At 42.5% G+C, this 18,482-nt stretch overlaps 1 protein-coding gene across 1 annotated transcript in view; it reads right to left on the bottom strand.

The window, feature by feature from the left end:
- The window catches only part of LOC144959577 (uncharacterized), a 173,005-nt gene that overhangs the window by 121,392 nt on the left and 33,131 nt on the right, over positions 1 to 18,482 (bottom strand). The window lies entirely within an intron of this gene.

The following is an 18,482-nucleotide window of genomic DNA, read 5'->3' as shown; positions in this document are numbered from 1 at the left end:
AACCCCCCCCCCCCCCCCCCCACCACCCCCCACCCCCACCCCCACCCCCCCCCCCCCACCCCCCACCCCACCCCCCCCCCCCCCCCCCCCACAACCCCCCCCCCCCACCCCCCCCCCCCCCCCCCCCCCACACCACCCCCCCCCCCCCCCCAACCCCACACACAACCCCCCAACCACAAAACACCCACAACCACCCCCACCCCCCCCCCACCCCCCCCACCCACCCCCCCCACCCCCCCCCCCCCCCCCCCCCCACCACCACAAACCCCCCACCCACCCCCCCCCCCACCACAACCAACCCCCACCACCCCCCAACACCACCCACCCACACACCACCCCAAACCACCAACACCCCCCCCACCCACCCCCCACCCCCCACACACACCCCCCAACCACACCCCCCCCCCACCCACCACCACCCCCACCCACCCCCCCCCCACAACCCAACACCCCCCACCCCACAACCCCACCCAAAAACAACACCCCACCCACCCCACCCCCCACCCACCCCACCCCCCCCCACCCCCAACCCCCCCACCCCCCCCCCCCCCCCACACCCCCCAAACCCCCCCCACACCCCCCACCCCACCACCCCCCCACCACCAACCCCCCCCCACCACACCCCCACCACCCACCCCCAAAAACCCCCCCCCCCACCCAACCCACCCAACCACCAACCCCCCCAACCCACCCCCCCCCCCCCCCCCACCCCCCCCCCACCCCCACACCACCCCCCCCACCCCCCCCCCCCCCACCCCACCCCAACCCAAACCCCACACCCCCCCCCCCACCCCCCCCCCCCCCCCCCCCCCCCCACCCCCCACCCCCCCCCACCACAACCCCACCCCCCCCACCCCCCCACCCCCCCAACCCCCCACCCCCCCCCCCCACCCCACCCCCCCCCCCAACCCCCCCCCCCACACCACCCCCCCCCCCCCCCCCCACCCCCACCACCCACACCACCCACCCCACCCCACCCCCCACCCCACCCCCACCCACCCCCCCACACCCCCCACCCCAACCACCAACCCCCCAACAACCCCAACACCACCCCACCACCAACCCCACCCACCACCACCCCCACCAAACCCCCACCCACCCCAACACCCACACCCCCAACCACAACCCCACCACCCCCACCCCCACAACACCCCACCCCCCAACAAAACCCCCACCACCCACCCCCACCACCAACAACCCACCACACCCACCAAAAACCCAACCACCCCCACAACCAACCCCCCCACCCCCCCACCCCCACCCACCCACCCACCCCACAACCAACCACCCACCCCACAACACCCCCCCCCACCAACCAACCCCACCCCACACCCACCCCCCAACACCCCCCACCCCCCCAAACCCCCCCCCACCCCCCCCCCCCACAACCACCCCCCACCCCCACCCAACCCCACACCCACCCACCAACCACCACCCACCCACACCCAAACCAAACCCCCCCCCAACCCCACCACAACCCCACAACACCCCCCACCCCCCCCCACCCACACCACCCACCCCCCACCCCCACACACCCCACCACACCACCCAACCACACCAACCCCCACCACCACCCCACCCCACAACCCCAACCCCCACCCCCACCCACCCCAACCCACCCCCACCCCACACCACAACCACCAACCACACACCACCACACCCACCAACCCACACCACCCACACCACCCACACAACCCCCACCACCACACCAACCACACCACCCACCAACCACACAACCCCCAACACCCCCACCACCACCCACCCCACCACCCCCAACCCCACCAACCACCCCACCACACCCACCACCCACCCCACCAACCCCCCCCACCAACCCACCCCAACCACCACCAACCACACCACCAACACCCCCACCCCCCCCCACAACCACCACACCCCACCCACCAAACAACCACCCCACCCCCCACCACACACCAACACCACCCCACCCCACCCCAACCACAACCACCACACCACAACCCACCCACCCACAAACCCCCACCACCCCACCACCACCAACCACACAACCCCACCACCCCACCCACCACCCACCACCACCCACCACCAACCACCACCACAACCACACCCCACCACAACACCAACCCAAACACCCCACCACCAACACAACCCCCCCCCCCCCACCCCACCCACCCATAATAAATAAAAATTTAAAAATTTAAAATAATAATAATGAAATAAAATAAAAAGATAAAAATAAAAATGATGAAATGATGATGAGATGATAGATGATGATAGAATGTGATATGAGGTGATAATAAAATAATAATAATAAAATAATAATAATAATAATAAAAATAATAATAAAAATAAAAATAAAAATAATAATAAAATAATAATAAAAATAATAATAAAAAAAAATATAATAAAAAAAAAATAATAATATTAATAATAAAAAATAATAATAATAATAATAATAATATTAATAATAAAATAAAAAAAAATAATAATAAAAAATAATAATAATAAAATAATAATTAAAAATAAAATAAAAAAATAAAAATTTAAAATTTTTAAAATAATAATAATAAAAAAATAATAATATTAATAATAATAAATAAAAATAAAAAAATAAAAAAAAAAAATTTTAAAAAAAAGGAAGAAAAAGGGGAAGAAAAAGGAAAAAAGGAAGAAAGGAAAAAGGGGGAAAGGGGGGAAGAAGAAAAAAGAAGAAGAAGAAAAAAAGAAAAAGAAAAGAAGAAGAAGAAAAAAAAGAAAAAGAAAAGAAGAAAAGAAGAAGAAGAAAAAAGAAAAAAAGAAAAAGAAGAAGAAGAAAAAGGGGAAGAAGAAGAAGAAAAAAATCATTATATATCATTATCACCTCATATAATGAAATAATAATAATAATAATAATAATAATAATAATAATAAATAATTTAATAATAATAATAATAATAAATAATAATAATAATAATAATAATAATTTTTATTTTTAATAATAAAAAAAAATAATAAATAATAATAATAATAATAATAATTAATAATAATAATAATAATAATAAAAATTAATAATAATAAAATAATAATACTAATAAAATTAGATAGATAGATGAGATAGTAGAAGAAGATAAAGATAGATAGATAGATAGAAAGATAGATAATAGATGATAGATAGATAGATAGAATAGATAGATATGATGGTACGTTGATTGGGGGGATAATTTTGAAGTCTTGCCCATTTTTTTCCGTTTTTAATGTGTAGGGATAAATGTCTTAAAAACGCATTCAAGTTTTTTGATAAGTGTCCATTGTGGTAAAAAAAAATTGGTCGCCATTTTTATTTCTTCAATAAGGACTAAACCCTGTAAAAAATTTACAAAAATTTAAATCCCTGTTAACCCCAAACTCTCAATACATTGTTCATGCCCAACCTGTACAGCATTTCCCATTTTTTCTTAGAAGTTTGAGGCTTTCCCCCCATCCCAGGTGCAGACTGTAGGTTTGAAAGTCCCAGTCAGCTCTGGAAACAAAAAACATGAAAATATTGTCTATTCTTCCCCCCTAGCCCTGGACCGGACCAATGGCCGTCCGCCTGTTTTATGATGTCTGCAAAAGAGACATGAAATTGACAGGGATCGATCAAACCCCGGGAGTCGCTGTGAGACCGAAGGGTGGGTATGCGGTGATGGGGGAGTGGAAGTAGAGGTGAGGAGAGGAGAAAGATGAAGTTTGGAGAGGAGAGAAGGAGAAAGAGAGAAGCAATCCCAAAAACCAAACAAACTGTCCCAAAATAGTGTGAAACTGCGATAGAGATGCCCTGGAAGAATGGTTGCGGAGTACACCCCTCCGTTTGCTCTCAAAAAGGATGAGAGACTAAAGATAAGGGGAAACCATCGTCTCTTGGAGGAAAGGAATGCCCATATTCTTCCATTCCATTCCCGTGTCTTATAGCCCGATAGAACGAAAAGCGTAACAACTACAGAACTTTGTTATTTTTTCCCCCAGCCAATTATGAGTAGTTCTCACTCAATTGTATTAATCAAACTTTAACATCGTTTAAGATGACCAAAGTTTTTCTGTGTAGGTACGTGTTATCCGCTGGGCGAAATGTGAGTTTTTTGGTTAAGAAATCTAAGCGTAAGAGCCCAGAATAGCATATTGAAAGAATTTTATATATAGAAAAGAACGAAATTGACGTCACTCAGATCTTTATTATTGTTTTTTTTTTTTTACCAGCCAATTTAATGAATATGATTGTAAATTGTGTCTGACCAAAAAAATGACGTCAAAATGCAGTCTTTGCCACAAATGAAAACAAATCGTGAGTAGAATTCAATATTCAACCAATGGGACCACTTGTTTCCATGACTCTACTAAACGACCAACTCACAGCAGTGCAAAAACCAAATAATTACTTCTAATTGGATCAATTGTCTGAATGTCACCGCCCGGCAAACGCGGGCCATCTTGGTTTCTAAACAAAAAAATCATTACTTTTTATTCTTCCTGCAGGCTTGAGAACTTTTCATTCCCTTTTCATATCCTTGTGATCAGAATGTGTAAAAGTCAATACATGATCAAATTGATGGGTTTTTTTTGTTACTCTGGATAACCGTATTAAAGCGTCGCCGGGGAAATAATTTCATACGGCGTCACCCATTGTTCCGATAGATTAGAGCCTGTGTTACTAAGTTACCATACGTTTCATAAGGAAGGAAGTGCAGTACGACTGTTGTAATGACTATAGCCAGTCTTATTTGGTTGTCAGTGTCAAATCAGGCTTTTTTGCATAACATGGCTACTTGTTATAGTTACAACCCCCCCCCCCCCTTACTCCCCCCACTTTCACCTACCTGATATTTCCCACTTGACGGTGAAACCTGATGACGTCAGACTTTCCGTCGGAGAGACAATCTCAGACTACGCCATGGTTGTATGGCGACACAACCAGAGGCGTCTCTCCTGCATGGCGTCTTGTGTCTGCCCGAAAACCTGTGTAAGAGCACGCCTGGTTCGTCCAGGTCAAACCCCCAGCCCACGAGCTTCAAGGAAATCCACTTCCTTTCTCATGTTTCAGGTCTCGTAATCTGGAAAATTATATTTTGATTAGAACAAAAATGATTAAGAAATATAGATAGTTCGAAGTTGAACGTCAATCAGGTTCTTTGATATTGTTTTTTGCCCATCCGCGTTTATGAGTAAATGCTCACTGAACTGTATTAACCTAATAGATGTTTCAAGATGAACGCCACTCAGGTCTTTGATATTGTTTTTTGCAACCCGTTTTATGAAAATTCTCAACTAAACTGTTCTAACCTGCCTATAAGGCGTTTCATGGATGCACACGTTTTGTGTGTGGTCCGTTATAATACTTCCTGATGGCAATGTTTATTAATTTTCTTAGCTAAGCGCAATACTATCTATACACTGTATTTAATGTATGTGAAAAATATATAAATCCATAAATCCTATAGGATCGTAATGCGCCTTGCTAAGAACCGAAACATTGCCATCCTCCGAAGTAAAAGCGGACCAACACACAAAACTTTGTGTAAGCATAAACGCTGATGAGTCTGGTTAATTCAAGTTTTAATTGAGAAGTACTCATAAACGTGATGGCAAAAAACAATAACAAAGACCTGGAGTGACGTCATCGCCTCGATCTATCAATAGAAATGTGTGCTTTTAACTCGTCTCTTACCAATGATTTTTCAGTATATTTTTCCTTCCCCAAACTGGCATGCTAACCCAGAAAAAATTGATTTTTTAAACCAAACAACTCTCAACTAAGCAACTTTATATTCCTTGGATAATGGGAGCGATATATATTCATGTTTCCATCCAACCTAGTCATCGGATCACAATGACTTGTTTCTGAACAACGATTGGACATTTTTCTGACAAATGTAAACACGCGGCTTTGGTTAGGAAAGTTGTAAACATACCGTCATACCCATTGTCAAGATGAACACAATGACCAAATCGGATGTTAGATAGTTCAAAAATCTGTGAAAACTCACTTTTCACTATGTAGGACACTTGACACATTTGCACATGGAAATTAATTATAGATCATCCCATAAACAAAGAACATTCTTTCAAAGTTTGTGATGTTACAAAAATAAATCGGAATTTTTAGGAAATGTAAATTGTGTCGTGACAATTGTACGATTGGCTGTAGGGTGGTAAGGGGAGGTTAAAGTGAATTCCAGGGGAAAAATACTGGTTTTTTAAAAAGGACTTGATCTCTTTATATAGGCTCATTATCCACTACAAAATGGCTCATAAAAGCTCTTTTAATAAGGAGTCCCAAGCCAATAGCAACACTCACATGCAGGACTAAGAACATATAGTCTGATATTACGTTTTTAGTTTTGACAGAGACCAACGCTGTTAGTGTGACATCAATTAATTCTACACTTTACTAAGTGTGGCAATGTGGTCCTAGTGGAATGACAATCGCTTGTCGACGGAAGGTCCTGAAGTTCGAGCCTGCACTCGCGCATAGTTGAGGTCCTTGGAGATAGACTCGTTTTTACTCAAATTCCTCTCACCGTACCTGCCGTTAAAAGCGTTATCGTCTGTCCAAAAAATTGTAATACGCCTACAGGCGTCATGTACCGTCCTACATGTTTATAATGAAACTGTTGGCCTGGGACCTCCTTGTAAAGCGCTTTGAGCACGTTTAGTGGATAGAGTGATCCTGATTTAAAACTCGGTTTAGAGATTTATGTATTTACAAAGGGAAACACATGTGTAAATGGGTATGAAACTTACATCTATTGCTGTTAACCTTTGACCCCCATAGTCCTTCCATGACCCACTCGGCATGTTTGGGAATTCCCGAACTGCCAGCCCCGTGAACTCAGGGAAGGAAATCGAATCTCTGTACCCTTTTGTCTGTGACGTAAGGTTAGTTACACATACAGCTGGGGACGATAAAATAATAATATCAGACACCACAGGACCGGAAATAAGAATAGAGAATTAATTTGTACAACTGGAGACAGTCAAAATATAGAGAGACGCAAAATATGATTCAATGATGAGATGATGATGAGATGATGAATGATATAATGATGATGATGATATTGATGATGAATGATGATGTGGTGGTGGTGTGTGTGAAGTGATGATGATGATGATATTGATGATGATGATGATATATGATGATGATGATATGATGATTGATGATTATGATGATGATGATGATGATGATGATGATGATGGAATGATGATGATGGATGATGATGATGAAGATGGATGATGAAATCATGATAAGAAGATAAGGATGATGATGATAGATGATTGATGATGATGATTATGATAACTGACTTACACAATTTCTCTCGTCCGAATCATCGCCACAATTTGTTGACGACATTAACAGGACAGAGATTGAGAGATACACTGACCCGGTGTCACAGAGCGAAACTGTCTGGGGGGGAAAGGGGGGGGGGGGGGGGGGGGGGGAAAAGGACGAAACAAACGAAATAAATAAAATTGATCCAAAAAAAAAAAAAAAAAATCTAAATCAAACCAAAACGTTTTAGGTCTGAAAACTCTACTTCACCCCCCCCCCCCCCCCACCCCCCCCCCAAAAAAAAAAAAAATAAATAAATAAATTTAAAAAAAAAAAAAAAAACAAAACCAAACAATCTAAAATAAAACAAAAAACCTCAGCACCCAAAACCGAAATATCAAAGGGTTTTTGCCTTCTTATCGGCTTTTTTCGATTTTAAAATTCAAAAAATGAGCCAAAAAATTTTAGACACTTATATGCAAAAATACATACATACAATATAAATATATGTAAAATAAATTTTAAAAATATATTTAAATATATATAGAAATAGTTTAGATAATTGATAGATAGTATCGTTTGGGGCTAAGAAGCCATAACAATGCCTCCAAGAATAACGGACCAACACAAAAAACTGTGCGAAACCATAAACGTTTTAGTCAAGTAATACAGTTCAGTGAGAAAAATTACTCAAAAAGGGCGGATGGAAAAAAACCCATAACAAAGCCTGAATGACCCCACTTCGAACTTTTTAATATAGTCGAGCATCGCTCCATCAGATGATGAATTTGATCATAAATTTTTTACTTGAAATATTTTATAAAATGTTCCTTTTATCAAAAAGTTAGCCTATTAATTCATGAGAAGAGATAGAAGTGCGAGAGAGAGAGAAGAGAGAGAAAAAGAGAGTGGGGGAAAAGAGATAGAGAGAGAGGAAAAGGGGAGATAGAGAGTGGAAGAGAGAGAGAGAAAGAGGAGAGAGAGAGAGAGGGGTAAAGATGGGGGAGAGAGAGGGAGGAGAGAGAGAGAGAGTAAAGAGTGTGAGAGAGAGTGGGAGAGAGAGAGAGAAAAGGAAGAGAGAGATAGATGATGATAGAGAGAGAAAAGGGGTAGAAAAAGGGAAAAAGTAGAGAGAGAGATAGAGAGAGAGAGAGAATATGAGAGGAGAGAGAGGGTATAAAATTTCCCATTTAATCTTTGGGATCACAGAACTGTCGCTTCGAGGAAAGCGGGTTGAGAAATGTTAGAGGTATTATACGACCAATGGGCACGGTCCAGTCCGACGACAAAGGCCGGGTTTGGACAGGGTTCCATCCTCCACAAACCCCTTCGCCTGCGTCTTGGACCTCACAGCACAGCTCCCCCCCCTCAACAGGAGAGATGGAAATGAAATTGTGCTATTACCACATGGGGAAGAGAAAAAGTCTTTACATTTTTTAGAAAACCCGGATCCAACTCAATGGGAAGCACGGGTTCAAGCACAAAGAAACCGATCCGATCGTACCCGGGCAAGTAAAGATTTTTTCTCTGACCCCCTCCCCCCTCCCCCCCCCCTCCCCCCCCCCCCCCCCCCCCCCAAACACAGCCTTGATTTAGTAGAGGTTTTTCAATATGGTGAAAAGTACTTTAGGATTACCATCCTCTTTTCGGGCCTTGGGGCACATAGGCATCCCCAACACTCATTTTTTTAATGACTTGCTTTTACGTTTGGGTGTATTTTCCCGACAGGCGCATCCTTTATTCTTTTTCCAGGTCCTTCGCCCATGTTTCTTTGGGGCTTCCCCCGCTGTCCTTTTCCATCTCTGTCCAGAAAGCTGTCTTGGGGAAATGACCCTTTTTTCCCTCGGGGCCCCATGACCCAACCAAATTTAGGATTCTAAATGTCTTATACAAGGATGAGATGCAATTGAAACTCACCCGTTTAATGCTATAGAAACAAGTAAAAACTTTTCCCAATTTTATTGTTCCTGTGGCCTGGGAAAGGGGCTATTAAAACCAAAAAAAAAAACCCCTTTTTTTTGTTTTAATTACAAGATTCACAGAAGCGCGAAGAGCATTTCAAAGTGTCTCACTCATAGCTATATAGGGAAAAGAGATTAGCGGAAGATAGCGCCCCCTTTATTGGAAGTCACGGGTGAGAAGTTATTTTAACAAACCAACACAACCAGCGCTCCAAAACAAATTTATTATTTTATATTTCCGTACAACACAATGTACAGCAGATGCTTTTTATTTTTTTTATCTTTATCTTTTTGCTTATCATAGTTTTTGGTTGTCAATTTTGTTTTGTTTTTTTTTTACTTTTGTAACGCGGCACATGTGGGGCAGTTAAAAATTCCCCACAGGGTTTAGGGGGCCGATGTGGGAACTTTTAGACTGTAGTCTGGGTTTGCGCCACCCAACGCCTCCCCTTTATTGTATAAAAAACCTGCAACTCCCTCCCCAGTTTCGAGAAGAGGGCCACACGGCCCCCCCCCCCCCCCCACACACACACAATCACAACGAATGTTTCAAAGCGATTTGGAAGGCAAAAGCCAAGGGTCAAAGAGGTGGCCAGTTTTCTTACTGCAAGTTTGGCTCCTATTGCCCCAAAACCCGCCACCATCCACCGGACCCTACCCGTACTCCAAACGCTTTGGTGTGGGTCATAGAATGGGGAAAACGCCTCGGTTGTATCCTGGAAAACAAAAGAATTCGTTAAAAAATTGATTAAATTAGTTTTTGTTTCGAATTTTTTAAAAAATACACCCACTCCCTTGGCTATCGTATCACAAGAACTACTCACTCATTTCACTCAATCCTCTTCGGCCTTTGCTGGCTCACGAGCGATGCAAGAGACTCCACCTGGTCCTGCAGCACTATTTTTGGGCCATCACGAGGACGGAACACCGTGCTTCAGCCCCTCCTGAACACTTTTTTCCAGCAAATCAAAATAATGAATCACCCTTCCCCCATAAATAATGACGAGCAATGATATTAATCAACTCTCCAAAAAAAAATTTGGGGTGACGTCAATTGCCCCATCCGTTAATGTTATCAAAATTAATTTTTTTGGGGAAAAAAAAGTAACCATTTAAATAAATATTTTTGAAAAATATTTTACTCAAAGATGACGAAATCAAATCTTTTTAGGGATGGAAAAAAAAAGGATTTCTTACACTCTTGCGTTTTTGGAATTCGAACTAGTCTATGTTCCATTGCGGACTCACAATCTTTGGTGGACGCCTGGGAAAAAGTTTGGGATTTCCAAACACAAGATGTAAAAATCGTATACCCATTTGTTTGGTGACCTGGCTTATATTTCCAGGCGGCCCGCTCCTTTTTCCATCCTAACCATTCTCTATTTCCTCACAATGCTTTACCACCCCTCTCCCCCCCCCTCCCCCCCCCCTTCCCCTCTCTCTCTCTTTCTCCTCTCTCTCTCTCTTTCTTCTTTTCTCTCTCTTCTCTCTCCGTTTCTTTCTTCTTTCTCCTCTCTATCTTCCCTCTCCCTTTCTCTCTCTTTTTCTTTTTTTCCCCTTTCTCCATCTTCTCTCTCCCTCTCTCTATCTCTTTTCATCTCTCTCTCCCCATCTCCCTCACTCTCTCTTTCTCTCTCTCTCTCTCCCTCCTCTCTCCCCTCCCAAACACCATGATTCGTCTGTCACATATCAACACTATGACTAAGGAACCGCTATGACCAAGTAGGTACATATTCATTCTTGAGTCGAGTGGGAAATTTACATAAGTCCTATCAGAGACATGATTAAACCCCCGTCAAGCAAAACGGATAATTAGCCCACACATCCATCCATTACTGACCAGATTTAATAACCATCATGTCCTTTTCACCCTGGGTCAGGTAAAGCCACAGACAAAAAATTTTTCCAAACCTTTTCTAAACCTAAACCAACTTTTTTATCTCATTCCCGGCTTACCACCTTTTCCCGTATATCACTTCTTTAATCTTCTCCAGTTCCCGTGGCCTTCCCCTTGATCTTCTTCCCTGAGGGGTTCCCCGTCCAATACTTTCTTTGTTAAGGGGGGGTTTAAATCCCCCTTTCTAAGCGGTGTCCAATCCACCTCAACGTCTTTTTTCCTATATCCCCTCCACTGGTTTTTTGCTTGTTCTTTTCCATACTTCTTCATTTTTATTCTATCCATTTCCAAATTTTTTTTTGAGTAGCTTACGCATGCAAAAAAGGGTTTACGAAAATCTGTACCCTCCTTATACAACCCCGTGATTTCGTTCCAAGTTTCACATCCATACAGGAGGACAACTTTACTTTGAGTTGAAAAGTCAGCTTAGTTGAAGGAGAATAGTTAATTCTCCAAACTCTTTTCAAAGATGTGAAAAGCCTGTGCCTTTCCTATCGTGCTTTCAACCCTGCTCGGTGCCCATCCTTGTCAATTATCTTCGGAGATAGCAGAAATTCTATATCTTCGATTTTCCCGTCTTTTACTTTGATCTGCCCTTTGACGCGTACCATCCCAAGACCTTTGCTTTGAGGTTTAATTTCTTAGACCAATTGATTCCGAAGCCCGTTTATAATTGTGGTTTTGCTTGAAATCTGGTCCTGGGTTTGGGACAAAAGAGCCAGACATCTGCAAAATCCAGTAAACCAACTTGTCCAGGGGTCCACTGTATCCCATTTTTTTCCTTTTTCCCTTGGATTTTTCTTTCATTACCAATCAATGGCAAGGATGAACGGAAAATGGAAGCAAGCATCCCTGCTGAACACCATTTTTAATTTCAAAGCTGTCAGAAACCCTGATCCCCCATGTAAAAACCCTGAAAACTTGACCCTTCATACTTTTCCAAGGGGTTTACTATCTTTTCAGGGATTTCCATAATGTCCCAAAATTTTCCACAATTTGCCTGTCAATACTTCAAAGCCTTCTCGAAATCCAGAAAGTGACAATAAGAGGAAGTCCATTCTAAGACTGTCCACTACCTCGCAGGAGGCAATCTGGTGGGGTGGTTGAAGGGTTTTTTCCGAAAACCGCCTTTTTGCTCCCCGTTTAGCATCTGTTGCTTTTAATTCTCCAAAAAAATACGGTTAAAAACCCTTTCTCCTGGGTAGAAAGAAAGGATGCCTCGATATTATTACAAACATTTCCCCTTTCTTTGGAGCTTAAAAAATTGTCCTTCCCTTCCAATCCTTTGGAATATCCCGTCATTCCAGACCCTCCTTCAAATGGGTGCATGGCCCCCTTTTTTTCCGCCCAACTTTTTAGGGGCCTCCGGTGGAATCTGGCCCTGGTCCAGCAGTTTTCCCTTTTCCCCCCCCTTTTCATCTTTTTTAATGGCACCCCAATCTCTGCTATCATGGTGACACAGCAAAATGTAGCTAAACCCTTGCAGGCAAAATTTCGGCTGGTTGTCTTGGTGGTCTTTCAGAAGGCGGGTGAAATGTTCCCTCCACGTTCAGATTGACCTCTTTCCCAAAAATAGTTTTCCCCATCTTTGTCTTGACTGGTACCGTCGTTTTCCCATATTTTCCAGCAAGTTTCTTGGTTTTTTTGATAAGGATCCCTTTGTCCTCAGTCGCTGCTGCTTCTGCTTTTTTTCTCTGCAAGTCTTTTCATAAATCTTCCTGTTTTTTCTTCACAATCTTTTGATTTCCCTTTGGGCGGGGGCCGATACTGCTCTTGTGCATCCAGTCAGAAGCCCTGTTCGCTTGCTTTCCCACTTGTTCCTTCCTTGTTCCCTCTTTTTTCAATAAGGTCCAAGGGGTTTGGATTTACCATTTTTAGTTCCGATTTCTTACCCCCAATACCTCGTGCAAGTTGTTAGGGTAGACTTCCTTGATCTTGCCCAATTACTCAAAAAAATCTATGTCCTCCTGAGCACAGTAAGGGTTGGAATCTATAACCAATTGAAAGTTGAATTCCCATTCTTTTCCCCCCATCAATGCATTCACCTCGAATTTTCTTTTTTTTATGTATCGGGCCCCGTGTTTTCTTGATGGGGAGCTTAAGTTTTGCCAATAGCAGTGTGTCTGATCCAACATCTCCCCCCCTCTCCTTACTGTCCATCTTCAAGAACGTCGAATCACGAGGATAAAAAATTTTAATCAATCGTTTCTCTGTCCACCATCTGGTGAGACCCAAGTTGCTTGGGGATCCTCTTATGGGGAACACTGATCCTCCAATCCACCAAACTGTTGAATTCCACAAAATTTGCAAATACTCCACATTACATTCATTTTTTCCCCCTGCCATTTACGTCCCCCTGATACCTTCATAGCCCCAACGTTCCTGTCCCCCCTTTTGAATTACACTCCCACAATATTTTAGATGTCTTTCCTTGGCAACTTGCAATGAAATTGTTGTAGCAGACCATAAAATGGTTTTCTTTTGTCCTCATCTTTTGACAAATTTTTTGGGGCTAGATCGGGACCCAAAGTTCATGCAGATCTCTTACTCCGTGTTGTAAAGGACGCATGAGACCCCCTTTTTCCGCATTGTTCCCATCCTCTCATGAAATTCCCGGGGAAACTTGCTTAGAATTATTCCTACTCCCTGTTATGAATCCGTCCCCTTCCCTGAATAAAAACTTCCTCCCCAGACTTAGGGGTTTTCCTGACCGGATGTATCCATGGGTTTCGCTTACCCCCAAGTAATTCAGCCTGTATTCTTCTCATCTCAGTCACAAATAGAGCTTTTTCCTGCTTCATACAGTGCGAACGTTCCACGACGCAATTCAAAGCTGCTTGTTTGGGGAAGGGCGTCATCGGTCAGCAGAGTCTTTTCCCGGGTTTTGTCTGTTGTCCTTCATTAAATCTGTAATTCCAGAAACTCCCCTTTCGGTCGCCCCCAACTAAAAAAAAAAGGGTTTAGTTTCTTCTGGTTTCTGTAACGGTTGAGTTTTAACGGGAAAGGGTTAACCCCTTTGCCACCCCCCACCTGGAGACCAGGTGACTCCCAAAAATGGGGGAATCACACACCATTAGTTTGCCTTTTAAAGACACGCGGGGTGCGTTGGGGGTATTCTTGACCCTCTCAAGTTGAGGGAACCCGGACCCCACACGGGGTAGAGTCAATAGCTTGACTTATAATCAGACAAGTGACATAACGCTTGACCACGACCCACTTTTTTTTTTCTTATTCTGATATCATATAATTTAATTGGTTTTTGCCCAGGTCTGGGCTGCGATCCTTCTTGTTTATAAACCTACCTGTCCACACCGCCTTGATAAACTGTCCTGTATTGGGTGACCAGCTGACCGTTTTCCCGACATGACGTCCATCACAAAGCCAGACGCTGGACCAGTATTTGCTGCCGGGTACCTTGAAATAAAAAAAAAAAAAAGAAAAATGGCTTTTATTTTTATACGTTTTATGACCCGAAAAAAGACATTCACGCCATGAAACGACTATTTTGGTTTTGGGATGTGACACTCGCACTGGGGTCGGAAGGTCCAGGTTCAAATTCCCCTGTAAGGGGGTGCATATTTTTGAGTCCTTGGGGAAAAAAGGGCCCCCCTTTAAATTCCATTCTTTCCACAGTTTTTTTCACAGTATTTTAACAGTGTTTTCAGATGTAAAATGAGTACAATGGTCGTGAACTGCTTTTGGGGTCAGAGCTCTTTATAAAGCGTTTGAGCTCGTTAATGAATATTGAAAAAAATAAAAAGCTCAATTAAAAAAAAATATATAATTTGGGGTGGGAAGGCCGGGGGTGGGGGGTTTAAGTACTTTAGCTTTCCTATTTAATTTAAGGGCTATACTAATGCTTGGATTTTTTAATTTTGTATCTTTTTAAACATAAAGATCTAAGAGTGTCTCCAACGTTGGGTTCATTCTTTTGGCAGTTTACCTTTGACAATAGTTGTGTGCCTTTTTGGGAAATGCCAGGGAGGTGGTTTGGAACAGGCCAGATAACAGTTGCTGTAAATTTTACGTCCATCCTGTAAAGGGAAACCAATCAAAAACACGACGTATTTCAAATATCAAGGAAATGGAATCAAACAACAAACAAAACATAAAACAAACAAGATGGGGCAATTTTAAAATTCAACAAATCGATCTTCAAACCCAAACCAAAATTTAAAACAAAAACAAAAAAAACCCAAACAAAAAAAACAAACAAAAAAAAAACAAAACAAATACAAACAAACTTTTTTTTAAAATCAAGTGCGGTTAAGAAAATGAAATGCAATTAAATTTAATAACAAAAAAAAGAAATGATAGAAAATTTTATGTGGCCAAAGACTTGTCTTTTGCAAAATTTAAAATTTTTTTTTGGTCTTTGTCAGGCTATAGTTTACAAAGGCTACGATCCAGTCCCTGCTCGGTAAATAAACAAAGGCAAATCCCAAGACCTGGCATCATCCCCATTTTTGTTTTTGTTTTTAAGGGTTTTTAAACGGGCGCCTTGCACCACATTTAGTTCATATCAGCGCCAGTAAAAAGGAAAAATGGATATTAAAAAGTTCTTGAATTACAAATAAAACACCCAAAAAAAGTAAGACATAGGGGAACTGGGAACAAATAGGGATCAGGTGTAGATTCCAAGAGCATACCATAAATTGTAAAAAGGGTTTGAGATCAACCTAAAAAGTCTCATCCGCAAAAGCACAAAATCCAACAAAGAGGAACCACCAAAGCTTACATTAACATTCAAAATAGCAATTATAATAATACCAACAAGATATATTTACAAGGAAAGAAATATCATCTCCCAAAACAATAACTATGCATTTGACTGTTTCCCTCCCAGCTAGGACTCCGGACAGGGCAGGACAAAACTAAGTAATCTAATTCCAAAACAAAGACAGAAAGCATGTGGAAAACAGATATAAGGGGATAGAAGACACAGTATATCCTGCCCTGCCCACTATGGGAGGTCAGGAGCCCCACCACCAGACATAAGGGTGGAAGAAGACACAATATAGTACCTCCCATGCCCACTTGGGAGTCAGGAACCCCACCCAGACATAGGGGATAGAAGACACAATATGTACCTCCCTGCCCACTAGGAGTTCAGGAACCCCACCCAGACATAAAGGGGATAGAAGACACAATATGTACCTCCCTGCCCACTAGGAGGTCAGGAGCCCCACCCAGACATAAGGATAGAAGACACAATATGTACCTCCCTGCCCACTATGGGAGTCAGGAACCCCACCCAGGACATAAGGGTGATAGAAGACACAGTATGTACCTCCCTGCCCACTAAGGAGGTCAGGAACCCCACCTATACATAGGGGGATAGAGACACAGTATGAACCTCCCTGCCCACTATGGGAGTCAGTGAACCCCACCCAGACATAGGGGATAGAAGACACAGTATGTACCCTCCCTGCCCGCTATGGGAGGTCAGGATCCCCACCCAGACATAGGGGGATAGAAGACACAGTAATGATACCCCCTGCCCCACTATGGGAGATCAGGATCATTGCCAGTGAATAAACAAAAACGTCATGTCTCGTTCTAATGTTACGTGTTGCTAAATGCTTAGGGACCCTTTGTCTAGCGCTTTGAGCACGTTTAGTGGATATTGCGCTGTATAAAAGCTCGTTTGTTTGTTTTCAACCTGTATTGCATTTTATAGACATAGACATAGAAATAGATATGTCTCATAGACATTTAATTCTCACTCGATGATGTTTTAATTGTCATTATTGAAACAGCATAGACCGACGTGCACTCTTTTGAAGGTCTGATAACCCAGTTCCTTATGGCCTCATTGTTGTAATGGAAATCTCAAAAAAAAGGCGCAAAATATTGTCCATTACAACAATGTTAAACTAGGCCCAAAAGTAGGTTCGGATGTCAGACCTGCATGTATGTATACGTCGGAATAGACAGTTGTGACTGCCAAACTCTGGGGGTGTGTGTGTGGGGGGGGGGGGGGACCACGAGTTAAAATTTTGGCCAGAAAAACTCGTCCTTCAAATGTTGAACTCGATGGAGATGACACCCATCTTGGCAGTTTATATAGTATTAATATCTCAGATGCTTCAGAACTACAAAAGGTTAACTTGTATGACCTTGAAACTTTTTACATTAATATGAAGGAGCCAAATGAACTGTCATTCATGGTAGGATTAGTATATATATATATATATATATATATATATATATATAAATAATATATATATATATATATAATTCTTTAAAACTCCTCACTTGTGACAAGAAACAGATCTGTAGGAGTTTTAATAATCATACTTAAATGTTTGCATATATCTCCAAATTATCAAAAAGTTGAGCACTGTATATTCCATGGCTTTGGCCTTTATTAAATATAATATATATATATATAATATATATATAAAATAAATATATATAAATTATGCTTTTCCCACCACCGACATTCATAAGATTATCCTCGCCTAGGCATTCCACGAAGGAATAATAGAATATTTCATCAAACAAGATGTCCGATGTCAACAGGAATCACCCATGTTGTCCAAGTGAGCAAATTGGGGTTAATAATCTTGCTCAAGTAAAAATAAAAACGAAAAGTGCCTGAAGCAGGGCTCGAACCCGTGTCCATACCGGGTCAACAGTGCAATGCCTTAATCAACCACTCGGCCACTTATAAACCATAACAAAACAAACTCAGAGTATTTGGGGCTGTTAAGTAAAGGCAAACAAAGGCAAAGAAAAAGAATGGAAGGATTTCAAACCAAACAAAATCAAAATAACAGGATATGTTACCAGAATGACCATCCCTTACTTATCATTCAATGAACAGAAAAGTCACCAAAACTCATGGCCAACATTGACTATTTAAGTGGTTAAAAAAAAAAACTTTTCGAATTTGGCATGTCAGATTTCACAATGGATCAAAATGATCTGCCAATTTTTTATTTTTTTTTATTTCCCAAACCTGAATATCTCCTCTCTCACTACTCTTCTCTCCTCTCATCTCTCTCTCCTCTCTCTCTCTCACTCTCTCTCCTCTCTCTCTCTCTCCCTCTCACTCACTCTCTCTTTATCTATCTATCTATCTATCTATCTATCTATCTATCTATCTATCTATCTATCTATCTATCTATCTATCTATCTATCTTCTATCTATCTATCTCATCTCTCTCTTTCCTCTTTCATTCTCTTCTCTTCTTTCTCTCTCTCTCTTTCTTTCTCTCTTTCTCTCTTTCTCCATCTTTCTTTCTCTATCTATCTATCTATCTATCTATCTATCTATCTATCTATCAATCTATCTATCTATCCATCTATCTATCTCATTCTCTACTTTCTCTCTCATTTCTCTTTCTTCTCTCTATCTTTC

Source organism: Berghia stephanieae, chromosome 14, assembly GCF_034508935.2.
Source record: "Berghia stephanieae isolate SIO BIC M18660-M18661 chromosome 14, UCSD_Bste_1.3, whole genome shotgun sequence".
Lineage (NCBI taxonomy): Eukaryota > Metazoa > Mollusca > Gastropoda > Nudibranchia > Aeolidiidae > Berghia > Berghia stephanieae.
This window is presented reverse-complemented; position numbering and strand designations above follow the sequence as displayed.